The following is a 19,069-nucleotide window of genomic DNA, read 5'->3' on the forward strand; positions in this document are numbered from 1 at the left end:
CTCACCTGTGACCGCCCAGCTCCAGACAATAGTCTTGCCTCCTGCTATGCCCTCTGAGACAGCAGACCACTACCTGCTGTGTCCATCAAGTGCTGTGCTGACAGGGCAATCTTGTGACTATTGTGGGAGGGACATTTCAATCACATGTGAAACACCCTGTTTGGGGGTATATAACCACTATGCGCACCCCACTTCTTCGGTGCCCTTTCTTCCTTCGGGAAGAAAGGCCCCGGGCCATGGTTCCTCATAAAGCTTTGTTTAATTTTCTCTTGCTATTCTGTCTCATGTGAATTTAATTCATTCTCCGGCCAGACAAACCCCCGTTTGGGAAGAGGAAATGTCTTCCTCCCCTACAAGTTCTATCCAGGAGATACATATTTGGAGGAAACCAGTGACACTTCATTTCTGAATAATTTTTAAAAAATAATTGTACTGGTTGTATGAGGTTAAAAAATAAAAGTCAACTGAGTAAATTTTAGAGATCTGATTGGCTCTATTCAATAATTCATGAATTGGGCAGCATCCAACCTAACAGATAGAAAGAAGCTCTGAGGAGCTGTACAAAATGAAAAAGTTATAGGCAGAAGAGAACAGGAACAAGGAAATTGTACTGGACAAAAAGCAGATTGGTTATTGCACGATTCCTTTCCTTTAGGGGATGGCAGGGGTCCATCAGGCAGATTACCTAACTCATGTTGATCAGGCGATTCCTGATTGACTAAGATTCCATTTCTGAGAGACTGGAAACTATCTCGGTCGAGTGACAGGGGCTTAGCATAAATGACTCCATTTTGGGCCTGTTGTCTTGTTTTTATCAATGTGTTAACACTCTACCTTTCAGAGGAGAGGCCTAAATCCTATCTCCTTGAGTGTGGGCTGGATTCATTTCTAATGAGTAGAACATGGCAGAAGTGATGCTATGTGGCTTCTGAGACCAGATCGCAAAACACGTTGCACAAAGAGACTGCTAGAGCTAATAAATAAGCTCAGCAAGATTGCAGGACAGAAGATCAGTACAGAAAAGTCAGTTGCGTTTCTGTACACTAGCAACAAACAATCTGGAAACGAAATTAAGAAAATCATTTATAATTTCATCAAAAAGAACAAAATGTTTAGGAATAAAATCAACAGAAGTAGTGTGAGATTTGTACACTAAAAACTGTAAAATCCTTGAAAGCAATTCAAAGGAGTCCTAAGCAAATGAGAAGACATCCGTGTTCATGGATGGGAAGACTTAGTGTTTGTTAAATGGCAGTCTTCCCCAGATTATTCTACAGACTCAGCGCCTATCCAAATCCCACGGAGCTCTTTTGTAGACATTGACAGTCTGATCCTAAAATTCACACGGAAGTGCAAGGGACCCAGAAGAGCAAAACAATTTGGAAAAGGAAGAACAAAGTTGGAGGACTTACACATCCCAATTTCAAAACTTACTACATCAAGTCTTCAGATGACTGCAGCCTGGCTGACATCTTGGCTCCAATCTCATGAGGGACCCTGAGCCAGAACCACCCAGCTAAGACAGGCCCAGACCCCCGACCCACAGAAACTGTGAGATAATAAATATTTATTGTTTTAGGCTGCTAAGTTTTGGGATAATTTGTTATGTAGCAATTGATAACTGATACTTATAACCAGGAATAGCAGTCAGTCAGTGATTCTCAAAGAATTTGTTGAAAACCCTCTCAGGCACTGTCTAGCAGTTGGGCTCCACTGGCAAGTAAAAGTTAATTCAATCCCTGCCCTTGTAGAGCTTAAAATTTAGAGCATATGACAGACATTAATCAATTAAGTCCACAAATATGTCCCTCTGAACTACTCTAGGTAGTAAAAGAAAATTACAGGTTGTTATAAGAACGTAGAATAAGAAAACCTTGGATCCCAATTTGTATTTTTATTTTAGAAAGTATTACTCAAAACTTCTCCATTTTCCAGGTCCTCTGTCTACCACCCATCACCCACAGATGGGGTCAGGGAGGATGCACTGAACAGGTCCTAGGCCAGTACTCCTGCTGCTGCTCAGTGAATAGACAACACGCCTGCACTGTCACTGTACTCCTGCATCCAGAAGAGCCATTTCACAATATCTATAGCATGTTTCTGAACATCAGGGAACTACCACCCAGCAGCTGATCAGTACGTGGAGGTACTGGAGGTAGCGTACAGCATCTGTCAGTCACCCTGTGGTACATCAAGGTTTACACTAATCAGCACCAAGCCCTGGAGAGAGCACATGTCACAAGTGTCATTAATCCCTGGCATTCTCCCTCCAGCTACATCTCTCTGTGTGGATTCATCTGGTCTTCACTCTTCCCAGAAAGACTTTGACCAAGACTAGTTCTCCACCCTGTACACATATTTACAGCAACCAAGACACAGAACTGAAATACATGGGAGAAGATGTGATGGAAGGAGTGCTGGCCTCCCAACAGCACCATCGTCACTCCAACACTTGATTGCAACGGCAAGTAATAGTTATGAGAAGCAGTTGTTGGAGCTTGTCTCCAACCCACAACACATCTGGACTTACACCTGAGAGAACCCGGGGAAGCCTCAGACCAAAGCCTTCTGGGAAAGAGGGTGATGACATTCAGCTGGATACCCCACCCACCAGCTCACAGACACTTGTTGACAAATGTCTTGGGACCTTCAACACACACACACACACACACACACACACACATTTGCTCCAGACACGTAAGCTTCATCTCATCTCTCTGAACCCAAATTTCTAGTTTTCTACACTTACCCCAATATCCACCTTTATCCCATTTGGTTTGGTCAACACTTAAAACTTTCCCCTGATTTTCTTAGAACTCAGATGTTTTATAAGGCCTAAAAAAGCTATCAGCCTCCCTAATAAAATGAAATTCACCAAGGTTGTGACTGAGGAGAAATTAGCCACGTGGAGAGGATACACTAGTCCACAAATATCTAACTCATCCCAGATGTCTTCCCTTATCTCTCATTAGTTGCCTCTGTCACCCCAACACCAGCCTCAAGAGGGGCTATGACCCCTTTAACCTGGGACAGAAAGAATAAACATAAGAACCTGCCCTTAGTTCTCTATAACAGGTTTCTTAAACTTGAATAATGTTTGAATACCTTGTAAAGAAAAAAATTCCTGTAAACTCTTATTGTTGGTCTACATTATTTTTATTATGTTACTTTAAAAATGAACAAATATAAAACTAGGTACAAATTTTCTATACCTATAGCTCTTAAATTACTTTAAAACCCAAACAAAGCTACAAATCTAAAACAAACAAACGTACAAAATCACTGGAGTTCAAATTGAAACATCAGGGTGATGGATGATGTTTTGCTGGAACTAAATTGCTGATGTCGGTTTTAATAGACCTACTGTTTGCATGTTTTGTGCTTTACTTCCTGTCCACCTGATTCTTTTGACCTTGAACAATGTCGGGACCATCACTTGAAATGACAGAGGGTCTTCAGAATTGAGGATGCCTGCAATACCCTTGGGACAGGAAATTCTGCAAAATCTTTATTCCCATAGAATACCATGATGATATTTATCCTTCAGTTGTCACCAAACTTGGCCTCAGGCACTAAAATAATGTGGTAGAACATTTTACTTTTATTTTTTTAGATTATCTTCAAAACAAAAACACAAAATTTAGAAATTCTTGTGGAAGACTCCCTCCTTCAAATAAACATCTGCAGACCTACTTTGAGAAACACAGCTTCAATGGCACAACTGAGTCATGGCCAAAACATTTGAACAGTATGGTACTAAATCCTTGGGAGATTTCCTGGAAAACAACAACAAGGAATGTCATAAAGCCGGTAATCTGGTTAACAGAATAGGGTTCATCCATCTTCAGACGGAAGCCTCCTTCAGGGCTGCCTCCCAGTCTCACCCACCACAGGCAGGTCAAGACCGGGGAAGAGATGAGAGCACCCTCTGCTGCTGGCCTGGGGACCATTTTCCTGTGCTCTTTTCTGTGAAAGATCCTGACTTCCCCAAGGGTTGATGCTGAGGTTGATTCTGCCTTTCAGAGGAAACTGTTACTCAGGGTGGGGACAACCTGGGTTACTCAATAGGCTTCAACAGGATCATCTTCATCATTCCACATGATTCCATTCATCCCATTGCACATCTTATCATTCCACAGTAGCACAGGACTCTCATTGCATATGCCCCCTGTCCTTGCTTACTCCTTCGGTTTTCACTCTCTCTCATTCCCTTGGGCAACAACTCTCTTGCCAGCTTTAATTATGAAGAAATTTGCAGTCTTGCTATACCATTAGCTCAAGGATTACAAACATGATTACCTCTACTAATTGCCATATATGACCCTTCCAGTCCCCCCAACACTGCCTCACTTGGCCCTGGGGACTCCCTCCTCAGACTCCTCTCCCTTTACAACCATGAAGCAAGATGCTGCAGAAATTTCCAGTAGTTCAGATGTCATTGGTAGATGCTGATATTATTTTCCTAGACTTCAAGATCTACTGAGTAACAAAGCCACGGGGTTTTGGTGAAAGGAAATCCAATGTTGGAAAAAATGGGCAAATTATTTTGGGCTGCTGAAAAGGCCTTTTCAAGGAAAAAGGTTTTCTCTTCATATATTTTGCCAAGGGCCCTCTTCACAGTCATCCTACGTGTGGCTCCACCTCTCTGTCCTGTTGTAAAGTTATGGTCAAAGCCAGATAAAACTTTATGTGAAAATAAATAAAGTTAGTAAAGCAAGTTTACCAAAAACAAAATTATAAGATTATCATGGCCCTAAGATAAACTAGCAGAAAAGAGATTAAGAAACAGAATAAATATTAAGAATAAATAATATAAAATATGAAAGATTAAAAAACAGAAGCTTAGGGTCTGGCCCCATGGCCTAGTGGTTAAGTTTAGTGCATTCCACTTCAGTAGCCCAGGTTCAGTTCCTGGGCGCAGACCTACACCACTCGTTGGCAGCCATGCTCTGTCGTCAACCCACATACAAAATAGAGGAAGACTAGCACAGATGTCAGCTCAGGGCAAATCTTCCTCAAGCAAAAAGAGGAACATTGGCAACAGATGTTAGTTCAGGGCGACTCTTCCTCAGCAAAAAAAAAAAAGAAAAGAAAAGAAAAAAATAAAACCCAGAAGCTTAAAAGATAGATAGGCCAAAAAAAGAAAGAAAATAATGTTAGCTAAATAAATATATGAGAAAGACAAAAAAGAAGGAATGAAAAAACAGAGTGCAAAGGCTCACATTCTCTAATAGAGCAAAGGGGATGGGCCCTTTGAGCTGTGTATCCTGCAGATTTCACACTCGACTGATTTCCCAGTATTGAGAGCCACTGAAGGCAGCCCCTGAGGGTCTTTTCTCCAGGGAGGTCTCCCAGGTCATCAAGCCCCAGCTAGAAAAGGTCAGGGCAACAAGCTACTTTTAGGGTCTCACCATTCAGCTCGAGCCTCCAAGCTCTTTTAGGTAGCTTTCATTCCCATAATTAAGAAGCTTTGCCATTAGACATCAAATTGCTCAAGCTGACTTTACAACCTGGCCCCCTATAGGCATGCAAAACCGTAGCCAAATTGGATGGTTTCCCGATAATCAGAGAGCAAGCCTGCCAGTGCCTATTAACTACATATTTTAGCCTGTGAGGCCAGGCTTACAGAATCTTCACAGGACCCCTGTTTATTAATCCTGGACCTCACCCTGCTCTGGGCTGGTCCACGTCAGACTCGGGCTGCTCTGCTAATGCAAAGTGATAGGTTCCAGGCCTCAGGTCAAAATACAGGCTTCTACTGTTTTTCTATCGCTCGAGTTATATGTTTCTATTTCGCACTTAATAAACCTGCAATCTTAGAGAGCCACTGCCTGCTCGCCTCTTCTAGTGAGAAGTGACAGGCTACAGCCTGCAAAAGCAGCTTTCTCTAGCCTGACGCAGTGTCAGGAGCTCTCACTTCTTCGGCTTTATTAAGAGAAACAGAAGCATAATTACCGGGATGGGGAGGGGAAAACCAGAGAGCAATTGCTTCCTCTTAGCACAGAGACACCTTTCAAACACATTTTTAAGGTAATATGTTCTCAGAACTGTTAAGACAATGCTGAAAAGGCTAGAAAACAATGTGAATGGAAGACCTGGAAATCTTGGACATGGAAATCAAAGGTGACTTTTTTGTCTCATTCACCTCCCACCCTAATAATGGAGATTCCATCTCTGTAGCCACACCAGTCCCCTGGAGCACTGTCCCACCCCCAGCCTCTGTGTTTGGAGCTTGGTTAGTCCTGCGGGGGCCAGGGAACAGAGAAGGATGGCTACATCTATTCTTGCCTCTCTGTCTAAGTCAACAATGTCCTGCTTGTTGCTAAAATGGTTGCTTTTTGTCCATTTTTTAACTCCTTTGCTGTTCACATACTGGACAAAACAAAATCTTGCTTCCAAATCTCTTCAGTTCTGTCAAAAATCTGTTACTAAGATAATACTCAAAGTATGATCTTCGGGGCCGGCCCGGTGGCGCAGCGGTTAAGTTCGCACGTTCTGCTTCGGCGGCCCAGGGTTCACCAGTTCAGATCCCGGGTGCAGACATGGCACCGCTTTGGCAAGCCATGCTGTGGCAGGCGTCCCACATATAAAGTAGAGGAAGATGGGCACGGATGTTAGCTCAGGGCCAGTCTTCCTCTGCAAAAAGAGGAGGATTAGCAACAGTTAGCTCAGGGCTAATCTTCCTCAAAAAAACCAAAAAAGTATGATCTTCACCAATCATGAATAGTTTTGTGCTTCAAGTGGACTTTTTAATTGACATGTCAAAGCAGAGCCAAAGATCTCAAAAAAGGTAGTAACTTGAGCCAGGGATCCCAGCTTTCTTCTATATACAAGCGCACCCAATGAAGGTTCAGGTCCCTGATTATTGGGGGCCAACCAGCAAGGCAAATAAAGAAAATAATGACTTTCTAGGTACAACAGCAAGTCACAGGCAAGAACAGAAATAAATGTTCAGCTCCATATATCACTGAGCAATTCAGAATCCACGTGATGAATTGGAAAGAATTTAGGATTGGATATTAGGCAATGCTCATTCCAGTCCTGTATCTGTCAGTCACCTTGGGCAAGTCACTTAACCTCCCTGGGCTAGATTTCCTTATCTACAAAATGAGAGGACTGGAATGGATGATTTCTCAGCTCTGTTCTGCTAAAATAGTTAGCGTTATATCCTAGTGGTGCTTCTTTCCTTCTGATACAAGTACATTCTCTTTAATGTTTTGCTAGAATCTATTAAAAAATTCTGATTTATATCCTACATCATTAGTATTGACAGACCTTTTTAGCCATGACCCTTTGTGTCTGCTGCAGATGAGAACTGCTATGGTTGTGGTGGCGGTTACGACTGTATATATTTGTTATATATGCATAACACTAAACAGAGTGAATTTTACTGTATATAAATTATACCTTGATAAATCTGCCTTTAAAAAATACATTTCTCCCTCACACACTGCCCGTGGGAATGCAAACTGGTGCAGCCACTATGGAAAACAGTATGGAGATTTCTCAAAAAATTAGAAATAGAAATACCATATGATCCAGCTATTCCACTTCTGGGTATTTCTCCAAAGAACATAAAGACACTAATTCCAAAAGATACATGCACCCTTATGTTCATTGCAGCATTATTCACAATAGCCAAGACATGGAAGCAACCCAAGTGCCCATCAAGAGATGAATGGATAAAGAAGATGTGGTATACCATGGAATACTACTCAGCCATAAAAAAGATGAAATTGTGCCATTTGCAAGATAGATGGATCTTGAGGGTATTATGCTAAGCAAAATAAGTCAGACAGAGAAAGACAAATACCATATGACTTCACACATATGTGGAAGATAAAGAAACACATAGATAAGGTGAACAGATTGGTGGTTATCCAAGGGGAAGGGGGTTGGGGGAAAAGGGGTAAAGGGGCTCATGTGTATGGTGACAGATGCAAACTAGACATTTAGTTGTGAACACAATGCAGTCTATACAGAAGCTGAAATATAATTATGTACACCTGAAATTTACACAATGTTGTAAACCAATGTGACCTCAATAAAAAAAATACACTTCTAAAATACATTAAAAAATTTTAAACCACTGGACTACATGAACAAGCCAATTATTTATTCAACAACTGTTTATTGAGCACATGCTATGAGTTAAGCGTTGTGCCAGGCACCATACAATGGTGAAAATGACATGCAGAGCCCTGCTCTTTAGGATTTATGGTCTAACTGGGGAGAAAAACATGAAACATATCACTTACACATAGATAATTATACTTGTAGTAAGAGTTATGAAGAATTCTTACTAAGCTTGAGATTTTGAATCTAATTTTTTGTTATTAAAATGGTTAGTTAATAAAAACTGCTATTGCTGACAAAGCTACATTACAAATACGAAAGTTTTGTAAAGGTTTTTGTGTGGCTATAAAAATAAGGATACACGCAAAGGACATAGTGTGTGTGTATGTGTATGCACGTGTGTGTGCTTGTGTGTACAGGAAGATCATGGAAGGAGGAAAATGTGTGAAAGTACACATCAGGCTATTCACATTTGTTATCACCTCAAGAGGGTGAGAAGGGAGCAGTTGGGAGAGGCAGGTATTAGCAAGTTTTTCTCTACAGATCTTAGCATTATCTGGCCAGTTACAATGAATATGTTACTCTTGTTATTTAAAAAAATTATAATAGAATTAATTTTAAAAAGAAAGGAAAATTTTTCCATCATTGTAAGACTGCAAAGAAGAAATGGTTTACAAAGAGTGGCTGAGAGTATGCATTGCCTTGTGTACTAGACGACATATCTGGTCAATAAATATACCGACCAGATCAAAGATCAGGAAGATAAAACACATCGGCTCTTCTTCCAGACCAGATCGGGTCCTGCAGGATGTTGATAGTTCAAATCATCACTCCAAGAGCAAACATGGCCCGACCAGGCATGAATGAGAGATAATTACCTTTGCAGGAAGGGGTCTGTGCAAACTCCTTTGACTTTGGGGCTGTGAGAATAGAATATCTTAGAAGCAGCTTACCTTACCACCCTTGAAGATGCTGCCTCACACTTCTTTAACACCAGAGCCAGCAAAACTGAATGGATTAGTCACTATGAGCTCTCTGTGCAAGTGTGTGTATGTATAGGAGAAACGTCGTGATTAATAAATATATTGAAATAGGAATTCCATGGGCAATAATTTTTTAATTTTTTTGATGAATAAAAGTTGTATATATTTAAGGTATACAGCATGATGCTTTGATATGTATAAACATTGTGAAATGATTACCACAATCAAACTAATCAATATATTCATCACCTCCCATAGTTACATTTGCATGTGTGTGTTGTGAGAACACTTGAGATCCACTCTTAGCAAATTTCAAATACAAAATACATTATTACTAACTATAGTCTCCATGTTGTACATTAAGTCTCCAGAACTTATTCATCTTATAACTGAAAGTTTGTGTCCTCTGACCAACATCTTTCCTTTTCCTTCAACCCCCAGCCTCTGGTAACCACCATACTATTCTGTTATCATGAGTTTGCCTTTTTTTTTTTGGATCCCACATATAAATAAGATCATGTGATATTTGTGTCTCTGTATCTGGCTTATTTCATTAAGCATAATGTCCCCCAGGTTCAGCCATATTGTCACAAATGGCAGGATTGCCTTTCTTTTTAAGACTGAACAATATTCCGTAGTATACATGTGCCACATTTTCTTTATCCATTCATCTATTCACGAACTTAGGTTGCTCCCATATCTTGGCTGCTGTGGAAAATACTGCAGTGAACACGGGAGTACAGATATCTCTTCAAGACACTGATTTTATTTCCTTTAGATATATACCTAGAAGTGGGATTGCTGGATCATATGGTAGTTCTATTTTAAATTTTTTTAGGAAACTCTATACTGTTTTCCATAGTGTCTGCACCAATTTACTTTCCTACCAACAGTGCACAAGGATTCCCTTTTCTCCACATCCTCGCCAACACTTGTTATCTCTTGTCCTTTTGATAGTAGCCATCCTAACAGGCGTGAGATGATATCTCATTGAGGTTTTGATTTGCATTTCCCTGATGATTAGTGACGTTGAGCACCTTTTCATGTACCTGTTGGCCATTTGTATGTCTTCTTAGGAAAAATCTCTCTTCAGGTCCTTTGCCAATTTTTTAATTGAGTTATTTGGTTTTTTTGCTATTGAGTTGTATGAGTTCCTTATATATTTTGGATGTTAATCTCTTATCAGATACATGGTTTGTAAATATTTTCTCCCATTCCATAGATTGCTTTTTCATTTTATTGATTGTTTCCTTTGCTATGCAAAAACTTTTTAGTTTGATGTAGTCCCACTTGTTTATTTTCGCTTTTGTTGCCTATGCTTTTAATCAATTCCAAAAAATCATTGCCAAAACCAGTGCCAAGGAGTTTGACATTCTCTATGTCTTCTTCTAAGAGTCTTACAGTTTCAGGTTTTATATTTGTCTTTAATCTGTTTTGAGATGATTTTTGTGAGTGGTGTAAGATAGGGGTCCAATTGTATTCTATTGCAGGTTAATAACCAATTTTCTCTAATTCTACCTTCTTAAGGTATTTCATTGGTAAAGATCCTATTTTCCTTTTTTAAAAATCCCTTTAAAGATGTTCCCACATAAGTAGGGGAATTGATTTCTCAAGACGGCCAATGTTCTAACAAAAAATGACCCTACTTTTCTCTCACCAGAATCACGACCTCTATCAAAATAGTCTGCAGACAGTGTCAAAGTCCAGTCCAGAGACCCAGCCCAAACTCCAAATGTCAGAGGAGATGGAAGATTCTGAGGATCCTGGTATCACCTGCGGGAAGAAGGCAGGTGGAGCTGATGAAAATCTGAATGCCAGAAGCCCATAGCACAGCCCACAGACATGGTCAGTGAGTGGGGCTCAAGAAATGAGGCCGTGGCTCCTATGCAGAGGAACTAAACACTGCCTAACAGGTCCTCATGTTTAAGACTAGGAAAGATTTCTTTTTAGGAATACACAGCTTCCCTGGGAGCTTAGCTTGGTGCTTGTCTCAGATGCTGGCCTTCAGCTGACCTCAGTAGTTAAATGCACCTCTTATCTTTCTTTTTTCTTTTGAGGAAGATTGGCCCTGAGCTAACATCTGTTGCCAATTTTTCTCTTTGTGCTTGAGGAAGATTGTTGCTGAGCTAACATCTGTGCCAGTTTTCCTCTACTTTGTATATGGCCTCCACAGCATGGCTTGATCAGCCATGTGTAAGTCCGCGCCTGGGTCCAAACCCGCCATCCCTGGGCCATCGAAGCAGAGCACGTGAACTTAACCAACACACCACTCGGCCGGCCCCTCACCTCTTATCTTGACCCTGCTCTGGCACCTGGAGCAACTTCTTAACAACTGCTTCTGATGTTTCAGCCAGGGCTCCCACCTGGGTCATCCACTGCTGGTTACCCCACTGCACCTGACGTTCCCCTACCCAACACAACTTCCTGTGGTTCCTGCCTAAGCCCTTGCCCTACCAGACTTCCCTTCCATCTTACATCTCCTGCTGACCTTCCCCATTGTCCTGCTTCTTTAAGAGATTCAGACTCTGATAAGCGAAATCAAGCAACTATGATTAAGGATAGCACACAGATCAAATACTGATGGTCCTAAGTGGAACAAGTTGCTCTTAACTTTTTCTCCACGCTAGCTCCTCCAGTCTTCTAGCCAAGTGACTCTCAGTTCTCCTCTTTTTGGAACTCCTACAGGGCTACAAGACCCCAGGTTGTTCCTCGATGGCTTGTGTGTAACCACTTGGGGCTTCCCCAAAACACTAAGTTCCTTGAGTCAGAGTTGATGTCCTATTTCTTTTGGACTCCTCACAGCACCTAACAGACCATTTCAAAGTAGTTGCTTAGTAAATGTTTACTGGTTGGTCAGTTGTTTCATTACTTAGTGTAGAAGTCAATTATTCTATAGTCATTAAGCGTGCCCATGAAGAACATAAGCTCAACACTTAAATATCAAGGAGAGGATGTAAGGAGAAAAAGTGACATCAGTGGATTATGTATCAAATTGATGAGGTTCTTCTGGCCATAGCTGAGGAGCGTGTCTTTTACCCTTTAAGAAGGGGAGAGCAAATACAGAATTGAGCATGTTTATACTTTACATCAACCCCCAGGATGCTAGAGCTCAATAAACGTTAAAAATTTTCTAATTCAATCCTCCCCTCCCCACTTGAAGTGAAAAAGCTGAAACCCAGGGAGGTTAAGAAGTTACCCAACTTTCCAACACAGAATTATCTCCTGGGTTCTGAATTTTTACTTTTTAGTAAATTTTTGCTCAATTTTTATTTTTACAGTTTGTATTTACAAACTCCTTATTACATTATATTCTTTTTTCTAACTTTTTTACTATAAAAATTTCAAACATCCAGAAAAGTTGAAAGAATAGTACAATAAACACTCATTTACCCTCCACCTAGATACAACATTGTTAAGTTTGCTGTATTAGCTTCATCTCTCCATAGATAGATAGACTGTGTTTTCTGAACCATTTGAAACTGAGTTTCAGACATGTCACATTTCAGCTTCTCTAAAGAGTTACGACTTCACTCAGCGAGCCTCATAAGTGAAGGTGTGCAAAACCCACTCCGGCTCTGTGCTAACTCCCACCAAGACCCGCAGTTCGGGACAAAAGTGTGAGACAATAAAAAATATGTATTGGTCTCTGCCCCAGTTCCTGGCACTGAGCTCCTGAAACCCCTGTAAATACCTAAGTGATAAGAGCACTGGGAGCATCTTTTGTTCTATTGAGGTGATTCTGGGGAGGGGGGCTCCTGGACGGGGGCTGCTCACCAGACAGACCAAGACATAATTAGAAGCTTGGAATTTTCAGGCCCACTCTCCATTCTTCAGAGAGGAGAGAGGAGCTGGAAATGGAGCTAATAATTGATCATGCCTACGTGAGGAAGCCTCCATAAAATCCCAGTAGTACGGGGTTTGGAGAGCTTCCGGGTGGGTGAACACATCCACATGCTGGGAGGGTGACGTACCCCAGCCCCACAGGGACAGAAGCTCCTGCGTTCGGGACCCTCCCACACCCTATGTATCTCTTCATCTGGATGTTCATCTGTATCCTTTATCATATCCTTTAATAAACTGGTAAATTGAAGTGTTTCCCTGAGTTCTGTGAGCTGCTCTAGCAAATTAACTGAACCCAAAGAAGGGGTCATGGGAACCTCCGATTTGTATCCGATTGATCAGAAGTGCTGGTGGCAACCTGGACTTGCGATCGGCACCTGAAGCTGGGGGCAGTCTTGCGGGACGGAGTCCTTAACCTGTGGAATCTGGCACTATCTCCAGGTAGATAGTGTCAGAACTGAAGTGAATTGAGTTAAATTGTAGGACATCAAGCTGGCATCGCAGAATTGCTTGCCGTAGAGGAAAAAACCCCACATGTTTGGTGACCAGAAGTGTCAGAAGAGAAGTGTTCTGTGCGAGCAGTCAGAGACACACAGGTGGAGGACTGGTTTTTTTTCCCAATTCAGAAGGACTAGTCATCTATGACTTTATCAGCCATGGCAGTGCCTCCCCCTACTACTTCTCTGCCATCTGCATGTGCCAGCTCCCCCACCCCCACCCCCATAATGAGAGAAATGGTAGCCCTTCAGACCTCTCTTGGCAAGGATCTCTCCACTTCTTTGAGGCAGCATGAGAGCATGCCTGTGTTCTCTCATGTCTTAGGAATCTGGGAGGAAAAAGCACCTGCTTCCAGCTCCACTTCTGGAATGAGAAAGTGAGTCCTCAGTCAGATTAATGCAGGCCTTGAACATCATGCTAAGAGCAGGAACTTTATCTTGAAGGTTATGGGAGTGGCTGAAGGATTTTAAGCACGGGAAAGACATAATGAGATTTGTATTTTAGGAAGGTCTCCCTGGCAGATGGGCAGGAAACAAAGTTGAAAATAGGGAATCTGATTGGGAGGTGAGTAGAGATGCCCAGGTGAGACGTACTATCTAACCTTTACTGAAAAAGTTTGTCAACCCCTGACATAAATGATAAAGCGGCCATAGGGAATGCAAACTCAGATCACTGGATCTTCCAATTTCCCAAAATTTCTCATTTTTATTTATTTATTTATTTATTGCTGGGGAAGATTTGCCCTGAGCTAACATCCACTGCCAATCTTCCTCTTTTTGTATGTGAGCTACTGCAATAGCATGGCCACTGACAGACAAGTGGCGTAGGTCCACACTCAGGAACCAAATCCAGGCTGCCTGCCAATGCAGAGCACAGCGAACTTTTCTTTTTTTTTTTTTCAGATGTACATCATAATATATTTCGAATTCTGTGTAGATTACATCATGTTCACCACCCAAAAACTAGTTAAAGTTCATCACCACACATGTATGCCTAATCCCCCCTTTTGCCCTCCACCCTCCCCCTTCCCCCATGGTAACCACAAATCCAAGCATGCCAAGCTTAACCACTAGGCAACTGGGGCTGGCCCCTAAAACCTCTTATTTTTAAATGGCCCTGTGGAGCCCTTAAGCCACCTCTTTGTGCTCTCTGCAAGAAACCACACACTCCTGGAAAGCAAAGATTCCATCATTCCTCTCTACCTCCAAGCCCTAGCACGATGCCTGGCACATAACAGGAAATCATTGTTTATGGAATAAATACAGGTGAGACTAGATTATCCCTAGTTTCCCTCAGTTCTAACATTCTATGTTTTCCATGTCATCTAAGAGCTTTTGAAGAATAGTTTAGTGACCATCTGCCACATCCACCCATTTTAGCAAAACATGGACAATCCCACAGTCTTTAGAGAAGAGGATGAATTCCCTGAGGAACAGAGTCCTTCCTCGAGCCTTCAAAAACATTGGTTAAAAGTCCCTTCTAACGAATGTCCCCAGATAAGCTCCACAGGTCTTCAGCCACTCCTACTCAGCACCTCTCAGGTCCTCTGTAGGGTCAAGTTGAGGCCTTGAGGGAACACTGGCTGTTTGCTCCAGCCAAGCTGGATGGAATGGGAGATACAAGGAGAGGAAAAATGACCTTGGTACTGTGAGATTTACAATCTGCCCAAGATAGGAGTAGCACAGAGCAAACAAATGGAGAGCAAGCCAAGGCAGTAGATTCTACAGTGCAAATCATGAAGACTGCAAAGATCCTGAAAAGGGTGAGGTAAGGCTGAAGGAAGACGTCAGAGAGCGCTTCAGGGTGGAGAACCAGACTCTGGACAACAGGTAAGATCTGAATAGAAGGATGTTGAGAGCTGACGAGTATCACCAAAGGGTGTGGGGAACGGGGTAGTGGAACTTTGGTGTGAAGGCCCTTAAAATCACTAAGCAGGAAACTGACTTTTTCCTGGCTGAAAAACAGCCAGAAATTCACTGAGGCAGTTTTGGTGGCTCTATTTAACTTAAAGGTAACTTCAGCAGGGGTTTACCATTATGGAAAGAAAAGTACTCTGTCTCACGAATGTCCTTATTGCCATTTGCACTATACTCATGTAATCTCGTGCCTGAGGAAGAATTAATTAATAAGCTAATTTTAAAAATCAACAAGTGGTTGGGGCTGGCCCCGTGGCCGAGTGGTTAAGTTCGCGCGCTCCGCTGCAGGCGGCCCAGTGTTTCGTTGGTTCAAATCCTGGGCGCGGACATGGCACTGCTCATCAGACCACGCTGAGGCAGCGTCCCACATGCCACAACTAGAAGAACCCACAACGAAGAATACACAACTATGTACCGGGGGGCTTTGGGGAGAAAAAGGAAAAAATAAAATCTTTAAAAAAATAAATAAATAAATAAAAAAAAAATAAAAAAAAATCAACAAGTGGCAATTAAGGTAAAGATTATCCACAAATGGGGAAAGTAAGTAATTTGGGCATAGTACAAAGATGGGACAAAAGTCTCTGATAAGCGTCCTCAAATATCTTTTTGAATAAAGTAGGATAAAACTAGAAGAATAGTAGATAACTCTTTGGCTCTTGAGGAATTTGGTGAGGCCTCCCTCAAATATGAGTAAATTAAGGAAATAAGGTGATCCTCTGAGAATTAAGCTCTACAACTACACAAAACCAATCAGAACTGAGATGAATAAAGTCATCTTAGGGAGACAGAATAAGTCTGAAAACAGCAAGGAGAAAGAGTAAAAGGCCAGTCAAGGCAGTGTTGGTTGGCCATGAAAACGTTGAAAAAAGAGCATCATGATGGTGAACATTAGCAGAGCCCATTTAAGAAATTGTCCACTGGAGATGGCCCCTCGGCCAATGGCTGTGAATATTCTGGTGCCATTTGCATGACCCTTCCTACAGTAAAGATGATGATGTCTGACTTCCCCAGCTTAAGCCATTAAACATTTGAATCATCTTTCTTGCTCCCCTCATTTGGATTCCATGCTCACTAAGCAAGCTTCTGATAATTTGCCTTCCTTGCAAGACTGTCTTCAGTGAAAGAACGTGCAAGCCATGTGGAGACATTTATTTCAGACACAGACATGGTTCTGGTCCTCTCATGAATTCATAAACAGACATTCTAGTTTCATGCATCAGCTCTCTGAGCTTAATTAATGAGACTCAAAGGTAAGAGACGGATCCATGCTCGGTAAGCTGACAGATCCAGTTTCTAAACTGCAGGGTGGAGACCAGACCCTTAGCAGAAGGAGTACCACGCCGTGAGGTCTCTCGGGAGAGAGACAAATACTCATCCTCTGATAGCCCCACATTGCCTTGGCAATGAAATTCCTCTGAGCTTTGTATCTGTCTGCTGACTCTGAGAGCACGGATGTATAGGGAAAGAACGTGATGTAGATCGGCAAATCTCCGATCCTGATTAGAGAGGGCACAGTAGAGTGAAGTCAGAGCAAATATGGCCCTTTTCGCTAACCAGCTCAAGCAATTCCTACAGCAGTTGGTGCCTGAAAATGTTATTTGATCCTGGGTCACTTTCAATTAATTTTGGTTAATGAAATGTCATTTGTCTCTGGGTTGTGAGTATTAAATACCTCTTCATAACTGTCAATTTTTCCCACTATAAAATGAGGATAGTAATACCTACCACCACGTTGATTTACTAATCACTCATTCATTCAACAAATATTTATTGAGAGTCTGTCATGTGTAAGGCACCATGCCAGGCACTGGTGACACTGGGGAAACAGAGATGCAGGCCCTCTCAGGGCCTTCACTTACTAGGACCTCTTCCTGGAATGCTCTTCCACTAATTTCATCTTTAGGTCATAGCTTGCTGTGGTTTTAAACACATCCACAAATTCTTTGCCTATCAAGAGGTAAAGCGTAATTCTCCTCCCCTTGAATATAGGCTGGCCTTATCGACTTGCTTCTAAAGAATAAAATGCTGCAGAAGTGACTCTGTAACTTCTAAGACCAGGTCAAAAAAGGTGATACAACTTCCAACCTGGTTCTCTCTCTTGGGAGGCTCACCCTTGGAACCCAGCCACCATGCTATAACAAAGACAAGCAGCCACATGGAAAGGCCACACGCAGGTGTCTCAGTTGGCAGCACCAGCTGAATCCTTGCCAACAGCCAGCATCAACCACTACACATGTAAATGAGGAAGCTTTCAGATGAGTCCATTTCCCAGCCTCCAAGCTGCCCCAGCTGATGTTAGATAGAGCAGAGAACTCTGTCTCCTCCAAGCCCTGCCTAAATTGCAGATTCGTGAGCAAAATAACTGCTATCATTGTTTTAAGTCATTAAGTTTTGGGGTGGTTTATTACATAGCAATGGATACCTGGAACACAGCTATGTTCCCTCCACAGAACTGCCCTCCCTGATCATCCTATCTAAGTGTGGACTGGCTCCATCCACCACTAGTAAATGATTAGTTATTACCCTCAATGCCCAGCCTAGTGCCTGGCACACAGGAGGTGCTCAATGAATATTTATGGATGATTGAATAAGTGAATGAATCTCCTTATCACATTTGTAGTGATCAGGCAGTGATAAGATGGAGGTTTGCTTAATCATTTGCAGCATGGTGATGTCAAACATCAATTCAGATAAAGGGAAGGGTAGTTACAGAATATGCTTTCCTGGTACTGCTGTGTGGGGAGGGTGGGCAGATTCGATGACCACCAGTCAGGGGCCTAGATAACCAGAAGTCATTGGAGCCTGGAAAGGTAGATGTGGGGGCCCCAGACACTAGTGCTGGTGTCAATGCAGCAGATAGTCTGCCTTATCTGTTGTTGAGGAAACAAGTGACTCTCTTTCTTGTCTGTCACGCTTGCCAGCACATGTCTTTCTCAGAGGTGGGTTATTCCCGATTTGGGAAACAGAAGACAGGGTGATTTAGGTGGAACAAGTTTCAGAGAATTATTCTTGCAAGAGATGCTACACTTGGGCAAAATTGATAATGACAAACACGTCAGACAACTGAGTTTCAGGCTGGTTCCTGGGGACCCTGTTCATCGCTTTCTGCTCTGACAGGTGGTTTCCTTGGTGATAGGATTGCTGCCGGATGGACAGCAGCTTTGGGCCCACCTGACTAGCTCTGATGCTAACTGGCTCTGACAGCTTTGATTGGAATGAAAAGACTTAGCGTCCCTACTGGCTTTCTTAAATTAAACCCTCCCTCCTGGAGTGATTTGTTTAGAAATGTTGCATTACATTAGGGGACTTTTCTTGAGATGAGAGAGTTCCTTTACCATAGAGTTGGACTTATGGGGGCTGCTGGCAAGGTTTCTGAGTTCGGTCTCCTCAAAGCAGCCCAGCCAGGCAAGGCTACGCCTTCATCTGCTCTCCAGGCAATGCTGCTGAGGGGTCAAGACAGGAAAACAGGAACCTCACCAGTTATTTTAACAGGGAGAATTTAATCTAGGCAATAGGTGAAGCAAGTATTGGAGGATAAAAAGGCAAAAAGGGAATGTCAAGATCAACACAGAGGCAGTAATTGCAGGAAGCAGCTCCACCTCTGGGCCTGGAGATCAAAGGGAAGAGATTGGGGTTCTAATCACTTAGAAGCTTGGAAGAGGGGCCCTGCAGAGCCAGGAATCAGACCGCCAAGGAGAAGGAGCCTAGTCTCTCTGAGGCTGGTGCTGGGAGTGTAGAAAAAATTGGAAACTGGAA

Source organism: Equus quagga, chromosome 5 (assembly GCF_021613505.1).
Source record: "Equus quagga isolate Etosha38 chromosome 5, UCLA_HA_Equagga_1.0, whole genome shotgun sequence".
NCBI classification, from domain to species: Eukaryota; Metazoa; Chordata; class Mammalia; order Perissodactyla; family Equidae; genus Equus; species Equus quagga.